General features: G+C 45.7%; 1 protein-coding gene across 4 annotated transcripts in view; it reads right to left on the minus strand.

Moving 5' to 3' along the window:
• The window catches only part of RCE1 (Ras converting CAAX endopeptidase 1), a 289,886-nt gene that overhangs the window by 254,354 nt on the left and 16,417 nt on the right, over positions 1–19,115 (minus strand). The window contains exons 1-2 of one of the 4 annotated variants that reach the window (XM_077457282.1): positions 15,015–18,530; positions 14,262–14,411 (exon numbers count right to left, since the gene is read on the minus strand). The exons of the other annotated variants lie outside the window; for them this stretch is intronic. The gene's annotated coding sequence lies outside the window, so the exon portion shown is untranslated. Of the gene's footprint in view, positions 1–14,261; positions 14,412–15,014; positions 18,531–19,115 lie in introns of those variants that run through there. 4 annotated transcript variants of the gene reach the window in all.

Here is a 19,115-nt window from a genome sequence, read left to right on the forward strand (position 1 = left end):
GCCGCAGTATAAGTAAGCGAGCCAGTTGAGAGGTATGGACTCCAGATAGAGATCCCATGGTTCTGGCAAGCTCAGTCGATTGCTTTAAAAAAATGCCTGGATTCTTTCCTAAATGTACACAGTATAACTGGGTACTAACACGTATAAGTTGATTCAGGGAAAAGCCTCTGGGGGGGGGGGGGGGGGGAGTCGGAAAGGATTTTTTCCCCATGCTGTAACAAATTGGAGCATGCTTTGCTGTTTTTTTTTGCCCTCCTCTGGATCAACTGTAGATGTAGGTTTGTGTATATGGGATTGTATTATTTATTTATTTTTTTGGTTGAACTTGTGTCTTTTTTCAACCCGACTTTGTAATGAGAAAGAAAAAGCGAGATGAAGGGGAGAGAGAAAGAGAGGTTGTCCCCTGTGACCCCAGAGCCCCTGATTATCCTGTGACCCCCCAAAGTTCCCTAATCATCTGGTGTCCACTGTGACCCTTGAATCCCAATTATCCTGTGTCCCATGTGACCCCTGAGTCCCTAATCATGCATTGTCTGCTGTAACAGTCATCCTTTGCCACTGTGACCCCCGAAATGCTGATAATTCTGTGTCCCCTGTGATCCCCGAGTTCCCCGATCAACGTTTGTCCCCTGTAATCCCTGACTGTCCTGTTACCCCTGTGCCCCGGAGGGAAGGATGGAGCCAGGTGCACAGAGGAGAGGGGAAAGTTGCAGCTAGGTGGAGGGGAGGACGAAGCCAAGTGTTCAGAGGAGAGGGGGGGGAGGTCCAGCCAGGTGGAGAGTAGGATGGAGCCAGGTGCACAGAGAAGGGAGTTGCAGCCAGGTGGAGGGTAGGATGAAGTTAGGTGCACAGAGGAGAAGAAGGTTGCAGCCAGGTAGAGGGTAGGATGGAGCCAGGTGCCCAGAGGAGAAGGAAGTTGCAGCCAGGTGCACAGAGAAGGGAGTTGGAACCAGGTGGAGGGTAGGATGGAGCCAGAACTGCCCCTAACCATTGCTGCCTCAAAGGCCTTGACCCTTTCCCTAGTTAACCCTATGAGCTCCAAAAGATTTTACCCCCTTCATGACCAGGCAATTTTTTTTTTTGCGACTTAAACTAATGAAAGACTGAAAATATATACACACACACACACACACACACACACACACACACACACACACACACTTTTTAATTACTTTCTGCTATAAAACTTATCCCATCAAAAAAAAAAATTAAAAACCTAGTTCTGTCATAAATTTTAGCCAAAATGTATTCTGCCTCATGTCTTTTATGAAAAAATATTTTTGTTTGTATTATGTACTTTGTAGAACCACCTTGTTCTGCAATGACAGCTGCAAGTCTTTTTGGGGATGTCTCTACCAGCTTTGCACACCTAGACATTTCTGGCGTCTAAACAGCAGTTTTCAAGTCTTGCCACAGATTCTCAAATGGATTTAGCTCTGGATTTTGATTGGGCAATTCTAACACATGAATATGCTTTGATCTAAATCATTCCATTGTAGCTCTGGCTGTATGTTTAGTGTCGACCAGGGAAGGTGAACCTCTCTCCCAGTATCAAGTCTTTTGCAGACAAACAGGTTTTCATCTAATGCCACGTACACACGTAGCAGACTATCCGGTGGACTGTCTGGCAGGCTTTCCGAACGAGCTACTTACCCACACACGGCACTTTTTCAGCGGACTAATACGCTGTACTTTTGAAATGAACGGACTCGCCCACACACGTGGAGGAAAGTCCGCTCATTTTGAGCGCGTCTCCAGGTAGCCTGGTATGGAGTTAAAGGGGAATTCCTACGCCGAAAAATCGGCGTGGGGGTCCCTCCCAGGTCCATATCAGACCCTTATCCGAGCACGCTACCCGGCCGGCCAGGAAAGGGGGTGGGGACGAGCGAGCGCCCCCCCCTCCTGAGCCGTACCAGGCCGCGTGCCCTCAACATGGGGGGGTGCCTTGGGGAAGGGGGGCCGCGCGCCCACCCACCCCAAAGCACCTTGTCCCCATTTCGATGAGGACAAGGGCCTCTTCCCGACAACCCTGGCCGATGGTTGTCGGGGTCTGCAGGCGGGCGGCTTATCGGAATGCGGGAGCCCCCTTTAATAAGGGGGCCCCCCACCCTATGTGAATGAGTATGGTGTACAATGTACTCCTACCCATTCACCTGTGAAAAAAAAAGTAAAAAAAAAAAAAAAAAAAAACACAACACACAAGGGTTAAAATAGTTTATTGAACAGCTCCGGGGGTCTTCTTCAGTCTTCAGGGGTCTTCTCGCCAGACTCCTCCGCTATCTTCTGCTAGCTCTTTTACTAGCAGAGGAGCCCGGCTTTCTTCTTCGCCGCCGCCCTCTTCTTCCGACTTCGGGGGTCTTGTCCCCCTCTTCGGGGGTCTTGTCCCCCCTCTTCGGTTCTTCTTGCCGGGCCACTGCACCTTCTTCTAGCTCTTTTACAAGCGATGGTGTTCTGTCGCCGCTGTCTTATGGCCTTCTGTTCTTCTCTTCTGGAGATGTTGCCTGGTCGCTCTCTCCAGTCACAATGACAGCGAAGCGGCGTGCGGCGACTTATATAGGGACATCACCGGATTATGTCCCCGCCCATTATGATGTAAAATTTGTAACAAAACACTGCGCTATTCTTATCAAAAAGTAAATAGAAACCACACAAAAGAGCTGCTAACACATCCCCGGGGTATCAAGTGTAAGGTAAACAATATTATAAAAAAGTGTAGCGCTTCTCACGGCTTCAACTAACAAATCTCATTGATCTTACTTATAAGTGTAAAGTTATAGTGAAAGAATCCTACTATAAAGTAGTGCTCATAATATATAAATTTTTACATAAATTATATATATAGGTGACTCAAAAAAGAGTTTTCTAAAATGTCCAAGTAACAAAGTAAAAGAAGAAAAAACAAAGAAACAACAAAGTCCCAAAAAACAGAGTCCTTTGTGTGTGATGTCTTTGTATAATCCACAAGCATGTAGGAAATATATTACACCTCCTTTCAAAGATTCATGCATTAATCTTGTGAAGTTCCCATCACCAGGCGAAGTGAAGGCTTACCGGAGTTATTGGATCCTCACAAATTTACATTTGGGGATCATACAAGCTTTTGCAACTATATGCAGATCCTCACAGCAGCAGTTAACCAGGGGGACTTCAAATGTAGGCGATCTCTTCATATGTTGAAAGGTATTTAAACTTCAACCAGATATACCCATAGGCAGTTTAAGAACATACGGAAAAGAAGCAGGAACCAAACATAGCATAATTCCGTTTTTATAGAAACAAATAAAAGATAAAAGTACAAAACTCACATGTGTACAGTGGTTTGTGCGCTTAACAAGATAAAACACAATTGCAGCAGAGTCCCGACGCGTTTCGTCATAGATGACGTCTTCTACGACGAAACGCGTCACCTATATATATATAATTTATGTAAAAATTAATATATTATGAGCACTACTTTATAGTAGGATTCTTTCACTATAACTTTACACTTATAAGTAAGATCAATGAGATTTGTTAGTTGAAGCCGTGAGAAGCGCTACACTTTTTTATAATATTGCCCGCCCATTATGATGTCACAGTCCCAGCATCCTCTGGGACTGCGACATCATAATGGGCGGGGACATCACTGGCGGACTGGCACACACACGGCCGGATTGTCCGCCGAAATGCGAGTCCGGCGGACAGATTGGAGTGCAAAAATACTTTCTTAGTCCGTCGGAGCCCACACACGGCGGTATGGTCCGGCGGGACTTGAGTCCACCGGATTGTTTGATCGTGTGTACGAGGCACAAGATTGCCTTGAATTTTGCTCCATCCATCAACTCTGACCAGCTTCCCTGTCCCTGCTGAAGAAAAGAATCCCCACAACATGATGCTGTCACCACCATGATTCACGGTGGGGATGGTGTGTTCAGGGTGATGTGCAGTGTTTGTTTTCCACCACACATAGCATTTTAGGCACTTTCTTCCACATGTTTGCTCTGTCCCCCACATGGCTTTTCACAAACTGCAAATGGGACCTCTTGTTGCTTTCTTTCAACAACAGCTTTCTTCTTGCCACTCTTCCATAAAGGCCAGATTTGTGGAGTGCACGACTAATAGTTGTCCTGTGAACAGATTCTGCCACCTGAGCTGTGGATCTCTGCAGTTCCTCCAGAGTTACCATGGGTTACCAGAGTTACCCACCTCTTGGGTCCTTCTCTGATTAATGCTCTTTTTGCCCAGCCTGTCAGTTTAGGTGGATGGCCTTGTCTTTTGGTATGTTTGCAGTTGTGCCATACTCTTTCCATTTTCGGATGATGGATTGAACAGTGCTACACGAGATTTCAAAGCCTTGGATATTTTTTTTTTATAACCTAACCCCGATTTAAACTTCTCCACAACTTTATTCCTGTGTACCTTGGCCTTTATGATGCTGTTTGTTCACGAAGGTTCTCTAACAAACCTCTGAGGGCTTCACAGAACAACTTTATTTATACTGAGATTAAATTACACACAGGTGGACTCTATTTACTAATTAGGTGACTTATGAAGGCAATTGGTTTCAGTAGATTTTGGATAAGGTGTGTGAGCTGATTAAGCTCATTACAGACACAAAAATCCCTCTTACACCTATGTGCTGCATACTGCATATTGCAGATTGCTCTATGAAACGTTACAAAAAGTCTTTGTAACGTTTATCTTGCTATGTTATGAAGCCAGGATCTTGCTAGAGAATAGTTACCATCTAATTGTATATGGTTATGTTATTACTGTTCGTCTTTCTTTCTTGTCTTAAAAATTCATGACTATACATGCTAAATGTACTGAACTGATATATGCATGGATATTTTGACACCTGATGAATGCAGCAAAAATCCTGATTCCCAGGCATTGGAAGTCAAAGGACGTTCCCACCATACCAGAATGGTTTAATTCCATAAGAGATATATATTACATGGAGGAAACGGTTGCCATTGCCAGGGAATCCATTGAAAAATTTAACAAAATATGGTCTCCATGGGTGGTGTATCGGTACTCTGATCGATGCTTACAACTTGATACTGGCTGAAGCCATTACAGTAACTGGGACAAATACTCTTTACCACCTCTAGTAGGTTAGAACACGGATTGAATGTTCACTATGTAGAAGATTGTTGTTTGCTTATAGGCACTAATGATGTTTATACTCACTCTGCTAACAAATCGATCACTAGGCTCTCTCACCAAAAGATCTTTTTTCATTGCCCCTTATCTTTCCAATTCCCTCCACCTCTATTTTTATTTTTCTATATAAGCAGCTCAATGTATTGACCCAGGCTCCAAATAAACAAACAATATTATTTATCTTGCTATGTTATGAAGCCAGGGTCTTGCAAGAGAATAGTTACCATCTAATTGTATATGGTTATGTTATTACTGTTCATCTTTCTTTCTTGTCTTAAAAATTAATGACTATACATGCTAAATGTACTGAACTGATATATGCATGGATATTTTGAATTTTGTAAGCTGTTCTTCTTACAATAAAACTTTATTGAAACAAAGAAGGGCAACAAAGCTGATAAATGGTCTGGAGGATAATAGTTAGGAGGAAAGGTTGCGAGCACTGAACTTATTCTCTCTGGAGAAGAGAAGCTTGAGAGGGGATATGATTTCAATATACAAATACCATACTGGTGACCCCACAATAGAGATACAACTTTTTCGCAAAAGGGAGTTTAATAAGACTCGTGGCCACTCATTAAAATTAGAAGAAAAGAGGTTTGACCTTAAACTACTGTAGAGGGTCAGCCTGGGGCAGTGTTAAGAGGGGGTTAATTGAAGAAGGCAGGTGCTTCCCCTTCAGACCTGCTTATGATCAGGTGTGCTGAAAGTGTCAGTGTGGAGCTGTTGAGTAGGAGAGAGAGACACAGCAGCACTCTGTGTGGAAACGTCCATTGTTGGATGGTGTACCTGCTGGGTGAGCTTAAACCACAAAAAGACTGTAGCTCTGTTTGGAGTCATGAACTGTTACCTCTAAGCCTGTGGGCTGATAAACTGTGAGCTGTACCTGTGTGCACATCCGTGTGATAAGGCAAGTCTGTCTGGTCTTATGTTTTTTTGCTGAATTAAAGCCACTTTTATTTTACTGGACTGCCTCTGAGCCAGCTGTTCACCCCTCTGATCCCTTACACTACATAGAGGGTTCCTTACTGTAAGAGCCGCAAGGATGTGGAATTCCCTTCCAAAGGCGGTGGTCTCAGCGAGGGGCATTGATATTTTCAAGAAACTATTAGATAAGCACCTGAACGACAGCAACATACAGGGTTATACAATGTAATACTGACATATAATCACACACATAGGTTGGACTTGATGGACTTTTGTCTTTTTTCAAGCTTACCTACTATGTAACTATGAATTTAATCCCTTTTGGAATAAAGCTATATCATAAAAAAGTGGAAAAAGTAAAGCACCGTGAACACTTTCCGGTTGCACTGTAGCTGGGGGCTAAGTTTTGAATGGCTTTGTATGTTCTTAGTGTTTTGAATTTAATTCATTGGGCGATAGGAAGCCAGTGGAGGGATTGAAAGAGAGGAGTAGAAAGCCAGGTGTGCCACTACACTTACATTGGTCCAGGCTAGATCAATGTAACTAGGCAACAGAACCATACGTAGAGTTCACCTTTAGGCTCCATGCACACTGGTCTTAAAAAAAAAAAAAAAAAAAAAAAAAAACGCCTGTTCCCTTCGCAAAAAAAAACGCTCATAAGAAGCATTTTTTGTACATAGTTTAGGCAAGTTTAGCCTTTTTTTCTGCCAGAAAGCTACAATCAGAAACGCAAACCAGAATGGATATAGGACTTTCACTGACTGGTCAATATGAAGATGCGGGTGGATGACAACACAATTTCCACCTTGACCAATCAGTGGAAACCTTAAATTAATTCATAATTATATGCTTCCTGTGAATGACTGAAAAACACTCAGCTTGACTTGATTTTGTTCTGTCAGGAGACAGCAATTTGCCTGTGATGCTCCTGGAAAACACTGCATACTGTATGTAGATAATGCTACTAAATTATGATACAGCACTGACAGCGGCAGAATCACCTAATAATGGAATTGGTCCAATCAAACAATTTAAAGTGAAAGAAAACATTGACTTTAAAGAGATTCAGATTCTTTTAAATGCCCTTTCTTGACCGGTTTTGTTTCAACTACAGTGTTTCACAGAAAACCCTTGCATGACCAAAGGTCTTTGATACATTGATGCCCTAACCAAACTCAGTAGCAAACAAAAGGTGTTGGTTAATTTGCCAAGGACTAAAATCTGCTGTTGGCTGATTCTGGGTTATAGCAGAGCAAAAGTCTCTTTGCACCTCCCTAAATTTGCAATTCTTTGCAAGGTTTTTTACATAAAAGTGGTAGTAAACCTGCTGAGAATTTTTTTATTTTTTTCATACCTGCAAGGAAAAAGGCATAATGAGCACCAAAATTTTGAGTTGCCACCAGAACAGTTATGCCGCGTACACATGACCGGACTTTGCGAATGAACGGACTTGGCCACACACAATCACACCAAAGTCCGATGGATTTGAACATGATGACGTACGACCGGACTAGAATAAGGAAGTTCATAGCCAGTAGCTAATAGCTTCCCTAGCGTCGGTTTTGTCTGTCGGACTAGCATACACACGAACGGATTTCTTGGTCCGGCGGAGTTCCGGTGGGAAAATTTAAAACCTGTTTTAAATTTCTAAAGTCCAGCAAGCAAAGGTCCGATGGAGCCCACAGACGATCGAATTGTCTGACGGACTCGTTCTGTTGGACCTTTGCTGTCAAAAAGTCTGGTCGTGTGTACGTGCACGCTGCTCTTTAGCAGGTGCCATTAATTATTGGCACCCCCATGCATTGCCAAAACCTAGAGTTACACTTACCGGTAACTCTGTTTCTGGGAGTCGTCCAGGACAGCACTAGAGAGATAGGCTCCACCTCCAGAGGCAGGAAACACATTTAGATATTTAAAGGGTGGCTTCCGTCCCTCTTCCTCAGTCTTTAACTGAGAACTCCCCCCCCCCCCCCCCCCGGCTTCTGAAACATAAACACTCGTCCAAAGTTATAACAGCATATAGGGAGGGAATCCCTGCTGTCCTGGACAACTCTAGAAACAGAGTAAATCTAACTCTAGTTTTCTCTAGTCGTCTGTCCAGGACAGCACTAGAGGATCAACGAGAAGTTACCAGATTGGGGGGGGGGGCAGGACTACCGCTTGGAGGACTTTTCTCCCAAATGCTTGGTCTTGCGCTGAGATGAGGTCCAATCTATAATTCTTTATGAAAGTCGAGTAGCTTGACCATGTTGCTGCTTGACAGATTTGTTCTGGTGTTGCTCCGCGCAAGAAGCCAATAGTGCCCGTGTGGAGTTAGCCATGGAGGAAAAGGGAAATTCCTTTTGGAATTCTGTTTTAATAATGGAAAGTGCCTGCAGCACGCTAATGTGTTTAGAAAATATAAGCTTCTCCCTGTAAGCATATAAATTTCTTTGCGCTTAAAAGCACAAAAAGCTCTCTTATTTAATGCGGGGAAAGGTGGATAAGACAGTTTTGAGCATAACCCATTTCAAAGGAGAGCTCTTCCTTTTGTGACCAATTTATACCCTTTATACCATTTGTTTTATACCATTTTATACACCTTGCAATACTGTCGAGAGGTCCCATTTTGTCAGACTCTTAAACGGAACAGGTCTAATCCTGGGTCACCCCTTAAAGAACCTGCTAACTAGGGGGTAGAACGCCAGGGGTTGCTCTAAAAAAACAGACAAGGCCGAAACCTATACTTTTAATGTGCTAATGGCCAGTCCTTGATGCGCACCATCTTGTAAAAACTCCAAGACGGCTGGGATACCTGCAGACACTTTCTTGGGATCTAACCACGAACAAAAAAAAAAACTTTCCAAAATTTAACATAAATTCCTTGGGTTACTTTCTTTCTACTAGAAAGAATTGTATTTACCACCCTGTCTGAGAGCCCCTTAGACTTCAGGAGGCTTTCTTCAGAAACCAAGCTGACAATTTTAGAGTCTAGTCTTTTAGAGTGTATTTTAAAAGAACTGGGCCCTGGGACAGCAGATCCTTCCTCTCAGGTAGCATGAGGGGAGGCTCCTTTGTCAGGCTTAACAGTGTGGAAAACAGTGTGGAAAACCACTGCCTTTTCGGTCAATATGGAACCACTAGTATCATTGTGGTACGCTCTTGAACAAATTTCCTCAGGACCAGAGGAATACGTTTGAACGGGGGGAGGGGGAGGCGTAACACATGGGAAAGGCCCACCTCTGGGCCAAGGCATCTATCCCCTTGGCCCCTACTTCTCTTTCTAGTAAGAAGTACACTGGAACCTTGGCATTTGATTTATTGGCGAACAAGTCCACCTTTGGAAGTCCCCATTTCTCTATTAGCTGGAAGATATCCCGTTTAGTGATCATTCTGACTTGTACACTTGGTGACACCTCAGAAAGTCAGTGAGGTGGTTTTCCACTCCTTTTAGATGGACTGAGAATATTGACTTCAGATTTCTCTTGGCCCAAAACTAGATGACTCTTTTTAGTCTGATTAAAGATGGACATCTTGTTCCCCCTTGCTTAAATAAGAAACTGCTACCACACTGTCCGAGAGGACCTGTACGTGGTGACCTTTCAGCTCTCTGGCAAATGTCTTTAGAGCTTCCCAGATCGCCTTCCAGTTGGCTGATCTTTGGGACTGCACTTTCTCCCAGCGCCCTTGGGCTATTCTTGACCCCCAGTGGGACCCCCAGCCCCAAGCATTGGCGTCTGTGGTGATACGGACGGACACTGGAAGAGACAATAACAGACCCTGCACAAGGTTCTCTTCGTTTCTCTACCACCACGGAGACCTCCTGGTCTTTGGAGATAGGGGGAAGGTTGTGTACAGCAATTCCTGCGCTCCGTCCCACCTGATCAGGATATTGGCCTTGAGACACCTGAAATGGGGCCTTGTCCATGGTACTGCAGGATTTGTTGCTCCCAGGAACCCCAGACCCGACATAGCTGAATAGAGGGAAATTGCCAGATTGTTCTGAATAAAGGCTGCAGTCGCCTTCACCTTTTCTACCTTCTCTTTTGTTCACCAAGAACCCGAAGTACTGTAATACCTGTGTCGGGGTTACCGTATATACTCGAGTATAAGCCGAGATTTTCAGCCTCTTTTTTGAGGCTGAAAGTGCCCCCCTCGGCTTATACTCGAGTCATCGCCGTCTGACTGCTCGATCAGCGTATCGAGCAGACAGACGGCGGACATACTACAATTCGAAAGCCGCGCCTCCGCCTCCGCCTGTGATAGGCGGAACACTCAATTTCCCAGCAGTCAGTGTTCCGCCTATCACGGACATCCGTTCATCCTCGTACTACGGACGAGGATGAGACGATGTCCGTGATAGGCGGAACACAGGCTGCTGGGAAATTCAGTGTTCCGCCTATCACAGGCGAAGGCGGAGGCGCGGCTTTTGAATTTTAGAATGGCCGCCGAGGCGCCGACGAAGAGCGGCGATCCTGGCAAGGCACGGGACGGAGGCAAGGCAAGGCACGGCATGGGACGGGACGGAGGCAAGGCACGACACGGGACGGAGGCAAGGAGGCAAGGCACGGCACGGGACGGAGGCAAGGAGGCAAGGCACGGCACGGGACGGAGGCAAGGAGGCAAGGCACGGGACGGAGGCTCGGGACACAGGTAGGCTGGACACACACACACACACACACGGACACACACACACAGGGATGGATGGATGGATGGAGACACACACACACAGGGATGGATGGATGGATGGAGACACACACACACAGGGATGGATGGATGGACACACACACACACACAGGGATGGATGGATGGATGGACACACACACACACACAGGGATGGATGGATGGATGGACACACATCCACACAGGGATGGATGGACGGACACACAGGGATGGACGGACACACAGGGATGGACGGACACACAGGGATGGACGGACACACAGGGATGGACGGACACACAGGGATGGACGGACACACACACAGGGATGGACAGGCATGTCTCACCCTCGGCTTATACACGAGTCAATAAGTTTGCCAGTTTTTTTGGGGGTAAATTGGGGGCCTCGGCTTATATTCGGGTCGGCCTATACTCGAGTATATACGGTAAGTTTGATTTCTCCCTGTTTATCAACCACCCCAGTTTATTTTTAGAAAGGAAATGGCCACCCACAAATCAACTTGTATTTGGAGAATGGAGGGGGCAAAAAAAAAATAAAAGATCGTCCAAATATGGGATGACCGATATCCTTTTCAATCTCAGAGGGGCAAGTGCCTCCACGAGGATTTTCATAAAAATCCTGGGGGATAAGGACAGGCCGAATGGTAAGGCCCTGAATTGAAAATGTCAGACCTGCCTTCCCCACTGGATTGCCACCCTCAAAAATGTTTGAGATTCCTCGTGGATCGGGACGTGTAGATAGGTGTCCCTCAGGTCGAGGGAGGCCATGAAGCAATCTGGGGAAAGAATTGACTTCGCCAAAAAGATTGTTTCCATCCAATATTTTTTGTATGTCACCTAGTTGTTTAGTAACTTCAAATATAATATTAGGCGGAATTTGCCCGACGGTTTCTTTACTACGAAAACTTGAGAGTAGAAACTGTGGTTTACTTCTTGCTGTGGCACTGGAACAAGAACCCGCTGGTCTACCAAGTGGCCAATTTGTGACAACAAGGTCGTCGCCTTCTGGGAATCCCTGGGAGGCTTTGTTACAAAATGTCCTTGTGGGCGGCGTGCCTTTGAACTGGATTCGATAGCCTTCCCTGATTATCCTCACTATTTATAGTCTTTTCCCACTGTGGGAGGAACTGCCCCAATCTCCCTCCCACAGGAATGAAGTCACTGGGATTTACAGCCCGTTCACACCTGAACGTTTTGTAGCCCTACGCCTGAAGCTACAAAACGATGGAGGGGAAAAAATCCATTATTCTCAATGGAGATGGTTCACATCTCCACTCCATGTCGCCTGAAGCCCTACGCCTGAAGCTCAAACAAGTTCCGGACCCTTTTTTGTTGCGCGAATTGGGCTGATTTGGGCGTTTTCATTCCCATAGAAACTAATGGAAACGCTCGATTCGAGCGTTTAGCGCGACAACGAGCGTTTCTACGGGCGTTTTGACGCTGTATCTGCTCAAGAAAAAATAAGCAGATGAAAAATATTTTTCCTATTGGCTGAAAAAAAAAACGCCGAAGTTAAAAAACGCTCGTTGTCGCGCGTTGTAGTGTGACAAAACGCTCGTTGTCGCGCGTTGTAGTATGACAAAACGCTCGTTGTCGCACGTTGTAGTATGACAAAACGCTCGTTGTCGCGCATTGTAGTGTGACAAAACGCTCGTTGTCGCACGACAAAACGCCGGTAAAAACGTTCAAACACGCTACGCTCAGGTGTGAATGCAGAGTAAGTGTTTTATTTTTATTTTTTGTTTAGGAGAGGAAAACAGGACAACTTTCTGTTTTCCCCTTCCCCACAGTTTTTTGGGGGTTGACCCCTTAGGGGTCTGTCCCTGTGACAGCCCTGGTTTTTGGGGACGAAAAAACTTTTCCCTGGGTCTTTCTTACTTTTGATGGGGGAAAACAGGATTTTTAAAAACAGCTTACCTGTAAAAACCTTTCCTATGAAATACATCAGGGGACACAGAGCCATAGAAGTCACTATGTGGGTTATAGACCACCTTCAGGTGATGGAAACTGGCACGCCCTTAGACAAGAAGTACACTCCCTTTATAACCCCTCCCACTACTGGGAGTACCCCAGTTTTGTAGTCAAGCAATATGCATGTATACTAAAGAAGGGAGGGACCTCTGTGTCCTGTGATGTACTTCAAAGAAAAGGATTTTACAGGTAAGCCGTTTTTAAAAATCCTGTTTTCTTTTCATACATCAGGGGGCACAGAGCCATAGTAGTTACTATGTGGGATGTCCCATAGCAAAGGCAACTGAAGGGAGGGAGACACAACAAAAAAGTTAGGGCATTAAGGGACTAGAGGACTTGTACTGCAGCCTGCAGTACACTACGCCCAAAGGCAACATCCTCATGACCTTTTACATCGATTTGATAGAATCTGGTAAATGTATGGGCTGAAGACCAAGTTGCGGCCTTGCAGATCTGAGCCATGGAGGCCTGGTGATGCATCACCCAAGAGGCAATAACAGCCCTTGTGAAGTGCACTTTAACATGAAAAGGAGGAATTTTCTTCTTTAGAAGATAAGCTTGAACAATCACATGACGAATCCATTTGGAAATAGTAGATTTTGATGCTGCCTGTCCTCTTTTAGGACCTTCTGGCAGTACAAACAAAACATCTGTTTTGCGAATCTGAGCGGTCTCCTTTAAACAGACCTTGACTGCTCTCAATACATCAAGGGAATGTAGTGACTTCTCTTCCCTAGATCGAGGCTCTGGGAAAAAAGAAGGCAGAACAATATCCTGGGTTAAATGAGAACCTGTTGCTACCTTTGGTAGGAATTCAGGATAAGCCCGCAATACCACCTTATCCTTATGCATAATCAAATATGGCTCTTTACAAGACAGAGCCGCTAATTCTGATAACCTTCTGGCAGAGGATATGGCAACCAAAAATATTTTCATTGGTACCCTGACGGGAGGATTAATCCGCGTTACCCCCTGAATAAAGCTACGTACCAGAGAGTGAGAAGCAAGAGGCCGATGAAAGAATACTGATAAGGCCGAGACCTGGCCCTTGATAGTACACAAGACCAGCTTCATTTCCAATCCCATTTGCAGGAATTCAAGGATCCTACCTATGACATACTTCCTGGGGTGCCAACCCCTGGATCCACACCAGGAGACATATGCCTTCCAGACTCTATAGTATATGACTCTGGAGGCTGGATTCCTAGCATTAACGACCAAAGTAGACACTACTGAAGGAGATAACCCAGGGTCCTTTAGTATGTGGGTTTCAACAGCCAAACCGTTCAATTTAGCATTTATACGGCAAGATGAAATACCAGGCCTTGTACCAAAAGGTCTGGCCACAACGACAGGGTCCAAGGGTCCCCCACTGACATTTTTATGATCTCGGCAAACCAAGATCTTCTGGGCCTGTTATATTCTTAATATATAAATTTGAATTGGCTTCGTTATATTTTATTTAGAATATGAATTCTCCATTGTGTGAAAGAAAAACTTTGAATCAATTAATCCTATGTTATGACATGCGATAATTGAAAAAACAAGAGTTAGACTTACCGGTAACTCTGTTTCTAGGAGTCGTCCAGGACAGCACTAGAGAGATAGGCTCCACCTCCAGAGGCAGGAAACACAATCCAGATCTTTAAAGGGCGGTCTCTGTCCCTTCCCCTTCAGTCTTGTAAATGAGAACTTCCCCGGAAACGGCTTCTGTAAGGACAAAAACACTTGTCCAGCATTATAACAGCATATAGGGAGGGAATCCATGCTGTCCTGGACGACTCCTAGAAACAGAGTTACCGGTAAGTCTAAGGCCGCGTACACACGGGCGGATTGTCTGCCCAACTTAGTCCGCTGAACCGTGTTTCAGCGGACAATCCGCTCGTGTGTGGGCTTCAGCGGACTTTTTCAGCGGACAGTCTGACGGACTTAGTCTTTCGGAATTTCCGTAATTTTGTCCGTCCAAACTTGGTTTCAGCGGACAGTCCGCTCGTGTGTAGGCAAGTTGGACGGACTAAGTATGGTGCATGCTCAGAAAGGATTTACACGGCCGAAGGTTGCATTGCAGTGTATTGGACGTCGTTTTTCTAGTCCCGTCGTACGTGCTGTACACGTCATCACGCAAGTTTTCAGCGGACTGTCTGTTCATCGTGTGTGGTCAAGTCCGTTCATTCAAAAGTTGAACGGACTGTCTGTCGGATTGTCTGACGAACTTAGTTGGGCAGACAATCCGCCCGTGTGTACGTGGCCTTACTCTCGTTTTCTCTAGTCCTCTGTCCAGGACAGCACTAGAGAGGATCAACGAGAACTTACCAGATTAGGGGGGGACTACCGCTTGAAGGACCTTTCTCCCAAACGTCTGATCTTGCACTGAGATAAGGTCCAATCTGTAATGTTTCATAAACGTCGAGTAACTTGACCAAGTTGCTGCTCGACAAATTTGTTCTGGTGTCGCTCCAGCTCGCGATGCCCAAGAGGTCGATAGTGCCCGTGTAGAGTGAGCCATGGGGGGAAAAAGGACATTCCATTTTCATTCCTTTGTAGGCTTCTACAATAGCTTGTTTGATCCACCTTGCAATTGTATTCTTTGAAGCTTGTGACCCCAATTTTTTACCCGCATGTAAAACAAATAATGCATTTGATTTTCTAATGCTTTTCGACATCTCCAGATACTGTAAAGACACAGGCTCTCACATCCAGTTGGTTAAACTCTACCTCGTTAGGATTAGTGGGGGACCCACAGAACGAAGGTAAAACAATTTCCTGTGTTCTATGGAAATTTGTCACTACTTTGGGTAAAAACCTAGGGTCCGTGCGCAACACCAGCCTACCTTCAAAAATTTGTAAAAACGTCTCTTTCACCGAAAGTGCCTGAAGCTCGCTAATGCGTCTGGCTGTGGAAATAGCCACTAGGAACACTGTTTTTAGCGTGATCCATTTCAAGGAAAGTTCTTCTTCCCGAGACTTTTTTACCCATCCCTGTAACACAATTGACAGGTCCCATTTGGGTAAAATTTTGAAAGGAACAGGTTTAATCCTGGTCAACCCCTTAAAGAACCTGCTGACTAGCGGATCTGCCGCCACAGGTTGATCCAAAAAAACAGACAGGGCCGCAATTTGTACCTTTAAGGTACTAATGGCCGTCCCTTATCCGCACCGTCTTGTAAAAACTCCAAGACTATCGGGATACTTATAGACACCTTTTTAGTGTCCAACCATGAACCAAAAACCTTCCAATACTTAAGATAAATTGCTTGGGTTACCCTCTTTCTACTAGAAAGGAGTGTTTTAATCACCCTATCCGAGAGCCCCTTAGACTTCAAGAGGCTCTCTTCAGACGCCTGGCCGATAACTTTAGGGTCTGTATTTCTGGCAACAGAACTGGACCCTGGGACAGCAGATCCTCTCTCTCGGGCAGTATGAGGGGAGGCTCGTCTGTCAGGCCCAGCAGCATTGAGAACCACGGTCTCTTCGGCCAATACGGAACCACCAGTATTAATGTGGTCCGTTTCTGCAAAAATTTACTCAGGACTAGAGGAATTAGCTTGAATGGGGGGGAAGGCGTAGCAAGTGCGAAACGCCCAATTTTGTGCCAAAGCGTCTATCCCTTTTGCCCCTGCCTCCCTCTCTAGGGAGAAGTATACTGGGACCTGGGTGTTCACTTTCCTAGCGAACAAGTCCACCTCCGGAAGACCCCATTTGCGCACTATCAGCTGGAAACTCTCCCTGTTCAGGGACCATTCTGATTCGTACACACGGTGTCGACTCAAAGTCTGCCAGGTGGTTGTCCACCCCCTTTAGATGGGCTGAAACCGCTGAAACTGATTCTAGGTTTTCTTCTGCCCAATGCATGATCGTACTTGTTAGCTTGATCAAGGACAGGCATCTCGTTCCTCCCTGTTTGTTTAGGTAGGAAACCGAGAGGACCTGTACATGGTGGTCCTTCAGATCCCTGGCAAACGCCCTTAAGGCTTCCCAGATTGCCTGCAACTCCCTCCAATTGGCCGACCTCTGGGACTGTGTCCTCCCCCAGGATCCTTGGGCTACTTTCGACCCCAAGTGGGCCCCCCAGCCCCAAGCACTGGCATCCGTGGTGATGCGGACAGACACTGGAGGAGACCACCATAGACCCAGTACTAGGTTCTCCTCTCTCTTCCACCACCAAAGAGACCTTCTGGTCTTTGAGGATAGATGGATAATCCCGTCCAGGGATTGTTGTGTCCCGTCCCAGCTGCTCAGAATATTGGCCTGAAGGCACCTGAAATGAGCCCTTGCCCAAGGAACCACAGGGATTGTTGCCACTAATAGGCCCAACCCTGCCATAGCTGAGCGGATGGAAATTGTCCGATTGGACTGCAAAAAGGTTACCATCTCTTTCACCTTTTCTACTTTTTCCCCTGTGAGGAAGACTTTCTGTGACACCGAATCTACCAGGAAACCTAGATACTGTATGGCCTGTGTTGGTGTCAAGTGCGACTTTTCTTCGTTTATTAACCACCCCAGCCTTTTTAGGCAAGAGATGGCTACCCTCAGATCTCCCTGCAGTTGGAGCTTTGAGGGGGCGAAGAATAAAAGGTCGTCCAAGTATGGTATGACAGCGACCCCTTTCAGCCTTAGGGGAGCCAACGCTTCTGCCAGGACCTTGGTAAATATCCTGGGGGAAGAAGATAGACCGAATGGCAGAGCCCTGAATTGGAGGTATCGGATCTGCCTTCCCCAAAGAATCGCTATCCTCAAATACTTTTGAGAGTCTTCTCGAATTGGGATGTGTAGGTACGCATCCCTCAGATCGAGAGAGGCCATGAAACAATTTGGAGGGAGTACTGATCTCACTGTAAAAATTGTTTCCATCCGGAATTTCTTGTAAGTTACCCACTTGTTCAGTAACTTTAGATTCAAAATCAACCGGAATTTGCCTGACGGTTTCTTCACTATAAACACATGCGAGTAGAAACCGTGGTTTATTTCTTGTGACGGAACTGGCACTAGAACCCTCTGGTCTATTAAATCGCCAATTTGCGACAGCAAAGCTGTCGCTTTCTGGGGATCCTTGGTCAGACACATCCTTGTAGGTGGGATGTGCTTGAACTGTATTTTGTAACCCTCCCTGATGATCCTCAGAATAAAAGTATTTGGGGTAGTCTTTTCCCACTGTGGGAGGAACTGCCCCAGTCTTCCCCCCACAGGGACCAGGTCACTGGGATTTAGTGTTTTTTTTTAGAAGAGGAAAAAAAGATTGCCTTTCTGTTTTCCTGCCATCCACTGTTTCTTAGGGGTTGACTCCTTAGAGGTCTGTCCTTGTGACTGTCCCTGCCTTTGAGGACGAAAAAGGCGTTTACCTGTAGTCTTTTTGGGTTTAACAGGAAAGGCCTTCTTCTTGTCCGCAGTACGGTCCAGGACTTTCTCCAGATCCTGCCCGAACAAGAGGTCTCCCTCAAAGGGGATGCCACATAACCTCACTTTTGAGGCCGAGTCTCCCGACCAAGACTTTAACCAAAGTGCCCTGCGAGATGCATTTACGAGAGCAGCGGTCCTGGCTGACAATTTAACAGACTCCGCAGAGGCATCTGCCATATAACCTGCTGCTTTATGTAGCATAGGAAGGGAATCCAGGATTTCCTTTCTGGAGGTCCCCCCTTCCAAATGGCTTTGCAATTGTTCCAGCCAGACCTCCAAGTTGCGAGCCACTATTGTCATGGCCATTGCAGGTTTTAAATTAGGCATGGTTACTTCCCATGACCTCTTCAGCAGCACCTCCATCCTTTTATCCATGGGTTCCCTAAGAACACCCATGTCCTCAAAGGTGAGGTCTGTTGATTTTGCATACTGGGAAAAAACTGCATCTACCTTGGGCACTTTGTTCCAAACGCAAGTGGGGTCCTCGCTGAAGGGGAATCTCCGCTTCATACTTTTAGGAAATAATAGCTTTTCTCTGGCTCCTCCCACTCTTTCTTGATCTAATCTACCAGTGTGCTATGAACCGGAAAAACCCTGACTGAATCTGCCTTTAGGGTCTGATACATCCGGTCATGCAAGGACAGGGAGACTGGCTCTTCTTTAATTTCGAGCGTCTCATAAATCACCCCCAGTAAGGCATCTACCTCCTCGAGTGAGAGCCTGTATCTGGGAGAGCTTATCCCTTGAACAGGAATATCTCTGGATGATGCCGTCTCACTTAGGCCATCCAGTGAATCAAATTCCTCTTCCCCCGATTCGTCACCTTCCTCTGGGGTGGAAGCAGGGGGAACTGCGGCTGGTTTTGGGGTCTCAAGGTTCGCTAGCATTGTCTTGATGGATTCCATTTCTTTCTGTACTCCAGAAATCAAATCCTTACAGGCTCCCGTAGCTTCCTTATAGACCAATTTGTCTATGCATGGTTTGCAAAGGGGCTTAGACCATCCTTCTTTTAATTTA

This window comes from Lithobates pipiens, unplaced genomic scaffold, assembly GCF_037356315.1.
Source record: "Lithobates pipiens isolate NorthernLeopardFrog02 unplaced genomic scaffold, aLitPip1_a1.2 Scaffold_10, whole genome shotgun sequence".
NCBI classification, from domain to species: Eukaryota; Metazoa; Chordata; class Amphibia; order Anura; family Ranidae; genus Lithobates; species Lithobates pipiens.